The sequence below is a fragment of the Pongo pygmaeus genome, chromosome X, assembly GCF_028885625.2.
Source record: "Pongo pygmaeus isolate AG05252 chromosome X, NHGRI_mPonPyg2-v2.0_pri, whole genome shotgun sequence".
NCBI lineage: Eukaryota > Metazoa > Chordata > Mammalia > Primates > Hominidae > Pongo > Pongo pygmaeus.
Window position 1 is genome coordinate 155,080,247 of NC_072396.2, and position 4,777 is coordinate 155,085,023.

General features: G+C 40.6%; 1 pseudogene; it reads right to left on the minus strand.

Moving 5' to 3' along the window:
* Window positions 1–248: 248 nt before the first annotated feature.
* On the minus strand, window positions 249–2,217 carry LOC129024500 (X-ray repair cross-complementing protein 6-like; annotated as a pseudogene).
* Window positions 2,218–4,777: the final 2,560 nt, after the last annotated feature.

The following is a 4,777-nucleotide window of genomic DNA, read 5'->3' on the forward strand; positions in this document are numbered from 1 at the left end:
TACAATCTAATTCAACAACTAATTAAGGTTTATTGTAGGCATGTGAGATGTGAGGGTGGTTAACTATTTAGAAAATCAACCAATGGGATTAATCATATTAACAAAGAAAAAGGAGGAAGTCATACAATCATTTGAATTGATGCAGAACAGCATTTGAGAACATTCAACAGCCATCCTTAATAAAACACCAAAAAACAAACAAAAATCTCTTAGAAAACTAAGAAGGGAACTTTCTTTCTTTGTTTCTTTTTTTTTAGTACAAACTTAGGGCTCTTTATTCAGGCAGTAAAGTAAGGAACAGCAAAGTGGGAGGGCTACACCATCACCATGGCAACAGAAAGCCTCAAAAACATAAAGTCCCTCGACTTATGTCGGGTGGACTCTTCCTGGCTCAGGAGAAACACATTTTAACTGGCTGAGGACAAGGCCAGGCAGCCTGGCCTCACTGTGGAAGGGCAGCTGGACGCATGGCCTCTGGTCAATCCTGGAAGTGCTTGGTGAGGGCTTCCAGCAGCTCCTGCTTCTTCAGCCCACTCTTCAGCCCATAAGCCCGGCAGGCCTCTTTCAGCATGGGCACAGTGAACTTGCCCAGTGTGCCCTTGCTAATGAGGGTCTTCAGCTCCTCTTCTGAATAGTCCACCTTGGGCCTTTTGCTTCCAGAACCTTCATTATCGTGTTTTCTCTTGGTAACTTTCCCTTCAGGATTGTAATCTGGTGGGTAAACAAGCTCCTTAAACTCATCCACCAAGGAGCCCAGTCTTTTATTTATTGCTTCAACCTTGGGCAATGTCAGGTCCACTGCTTGTTCTGGCTCCATCAAATCCAAGGCCAAGGCCTCCAGGTTCCTGAAGTGCTGCTGCAGCACGGGGTTCTCAAAGCTGTCACTTCTGTATATGAAGCGAAGCTTCTCAACGATAGCCTTCATCTTGTCCACCTGCTCTGGAGTTGCCATGACTTTTTCAGTAAAGGGCATCTTCCTTTTATCATCAGAAAAGGGTAAAAAGACCAACTGGAAGCCCGGAGGAGTCACCTGAATTTTCTGGTTATCCAACACTTCTTCCTGTGTCACCAAAGCCACAAAATAAGGGGGGATGTTCCTGCGGGGTGTGTATCTGCACAATGCCGCAACCTCCTTCTCCAGACACTTGATGAGCAGAGCACTGAACAGGGTTGAGCTCCCAATCACCAGCGACTCCTCTGGGTACACGAACAGGGAGGGCGTTTCTTCAGCAGCACCAATGGCTTGAAACCCATGAGCATCAAACCTGGATCATCAAACCGTTTTAGCTCTTCTGTTTCCTCTTTCTCCAGTATAATCTGATGACTCCCATAGATCTAAGACCTCTTGGTATCGCTAGGCAGAAGCAAACCATCTGTACTTGTATTAAAGGTCCCGGTCTTGGTTTTCACTGGTTCATTTATTTCCCCATAGGGCTTTATTGGAGGAGGCTTGACAGCCTTCTGGACCAGATTATAAATGCCCACAGAGATCACTATATCTTTGTTGAGCTTCAGCTTTAACCTGCTGAGTGCTCGCTTCCTGGTCTCTTTGGCGTGAACCTTCCGCAACAGGTCTTCTAGCTTGCTGGATTCCTCAAAGTGAACCTTGAGGTCCTCATCCTCTGCTATGCTGATGATATCTCTGTAGAACAAGGATATGTCAAAGCCTCCAGGTTTCTTCAGATGCATCAAGTCAAGGAAGATGCCTGTATCTTGGAGATCACCGGCTTTGGTCCTGGCCTGGCTGGCTTTGGCACTCTCATTGCCATGGGGGTTGTCTTTATTGGTGAAGAGCATGATCTTCTTATGACTCATCTTGAATTGGACATCACTAAAGAGGTTGGCACGGACCCACAGCACTTCACTGAGTGAGTAGTCAGATGCATGGCCCATCAGGTCTTGGAAACGTTTTTGTCCCTGCTGCCCCTTAAAGTGGTCAAGCTCTAGAATTCATTTTGCACCTGGATTATCCAGCTCCTGTAAGATATAAATATTTTTAAAATTCACTGAATTTTTGTCTTTCTCAGTACCATAGAACACCACAGTCAAGAGATCTCGATCACTGCTTATGATCTTACTGATGTACACACTTTGAATACACTGGATGCTCATGTCAAAAGGTGTCAACTCATCTTCACTAGGAGATTCAAACATAGCCTTGGAGGCATCAACCAAAAAAATCAAACTATCTCTTTCTGAATATTTGTAGTCTCCTCTTGCTTCAAGGTTCTCTTCCTGTTCTTCTTCAACTTCTTCATCGCCCTTGGTTTTGTAATATGACTCCCACCCTGACAAGTTGGCTACTGCCCACTTTGGCTAAGAAGGGAAATTTCTGATCTGATAAGGAGAAGTCACACACAAAAACACCCTACAGCAACCATCGTAATTAACAATGAAGTATTAAAATCCGTCGTCATAGATTGAGAATGAGAAAGCGTTTCCTACTATTACCACTTCTGTTTCATGTTATATCAGAGGTCCAATGTAGTTCAATAAACTAAGAAAATGGGAGAAAAGCATAAAGATCAGAATAGAATACATAAATCTATTATTCACAAACTACATGATTGAGTCCATAGGAAATCCAATAAAATCCATAGACAAACTATTAGAATTAATAAGTGAATTTAGCAAGGTAGTGGGATACAAAGTAAACATGTTTAAACATCATTTGCATTTTATATATCAGCAACAAAAAGACAAAATAAATTTATAAAAGATTTCATTTACAATAACATCAGAAAACACCAAATACCTAGAAATAAATCTAAGATGTGCAAGATCTCTACACTGAAAACAAGAAAACACTGAAAGAAATTAAAGAAAATCTAAATAAAAGGAGGGATGTGCTATTAGTCATGTATTGGAAGACTAAATACTGTAAAGATGTCAATTTTCTCCAAGTAAATACATAGATTTGACACAATCCCAGTAAAAATTCAAGCAGGCTTAAAAAAAGTTTTAATACTACCAGATATTAAGAATGCTGTAATAAATAAGACAGTATGATATTGGTGCAAGGAGAGTCAATTTGAAAATGTAGCAGAATAGAGTTCAGAAATAGACCCACATATAAATGGTCACTTGCTTTATGAAAAAATATTACATTTTCATAAATTATTATGGGTCAATTGAATATCACATAGAAAAAAATATATCGTGACTCCTAGTTCATATCATACACCCAAACCAATTCTAGGTGATGTGTAAAAGGTAAAAAATAAATATTTTATAGAAAACATAGGAGAATATCTTCATGACCTTAAAGTAGGCAAAGACCTTAAATGGGATGCGAAACACACTAATAATATTTTTAAAAATGCATTAGACTACATTAAAATCAACAACTTTTATTTATCAAAAAACATTGAGTGGAGGAAGGTCATCCTTAAGGGGAAGAAGACATTTATAGTATATATTCAGATTCCTTGCCAAATTTTCTATTGGGATTTCTGTCTTTTTCACATTGATTTGTAAAAATTCTTTATATACAGTATATATTATGTATTCCAGATAGTTATTTGAGATATATGTCTCTGGCAGTGCCTCCAGAGACATATATCTTAAAGAACTATTCAAACATGTAAAGAATTCCTACAAATAATAAAAAAAAAAGACTGACATCCCAATAGAAAGCTTGGCAAAGGGCCCAAACGAACATTTCTCGAAAGAAGTTATCTAAATGACCAAAAGATGCTTAACCTCAGGAGTCATCAGACAAATGCACTTTAAAGTCACAATGCAATACCACTACTGTAGTGAACTCTGTAGTGTGCTTCCCAAATTCCTCCTCCACAAATCAGGACCGAAGTACTCATCTTGCTGACTCCTGTAAGTGTTGATTACTGACAGCTCACAGCCTAGTTCCTCCTCCTGCTGGGGAGGTCTGCGTCCAATGACTGGTTGATATGAGGTATAAAGGCTCAGTCCCCTGCCCAAATCTGAGGCAATTCTGAAGGGTCATCCCAGCTTCAGAGTTCTGCATGGCACTGGTCAAGGTCTTTGTTATGACTCCATCATGGTCCAACCTCTACCCCTGCCTAATCCTGCTTTCTCCACTTCCTCAAAGATACTGTTCCTAAGAGCACTCCCCAGTAAACTTTCTGCACACTAATATTTATCTTATAGTCGACTTTCCTAGGAATGCAACCCAGGGTGACTACGTATCCACCAGAAAGACTAAAAGAAAAAAGATAGACAATACCATGTGTTGGTGAGGATGTGGACCAACCAGAATGCTCATATATGAGTGTAGACTAAGTAGAATGCTCATGTACTGTGTGGGTGAGTGTGTAAATTGTACAACCACTTCAGAAATCACTGTGGCAATATAGCTGTATCTACTATAGCTGAACATACATACATGACCCAACAATTCCACTACTAAGCACTATAACACACAGAAAGACATATATATTCACCAATAGATATGTACACAAATGTTTGTAACAGCATTGCTTGATGCAATGCCGTCCAAACTAGAAGCAACTCAAATGCCCATCAAGATTCAAATGGAGCCAGACACAGTGGCTCACATGCCCATCAAGATTCGAACAGAGCCAGGTGCAGTGGCTCACACCTTAATCCCAGTATCTTGAGAGGCCGAGGCAGGAGGATTGCTTGAGCCCAGGAGTTTGAGACCAGTCTGGGCAACATGGCGAGACTCTGTCTCTACAAATAATAATAAAAATATTATCCAGGCATAGTGGCATGTGCCCGACATGTCCCAGCTACTCAGGAAGCTGAGATGGGAGGATTGCTTGAGCCTGGGAAGTCA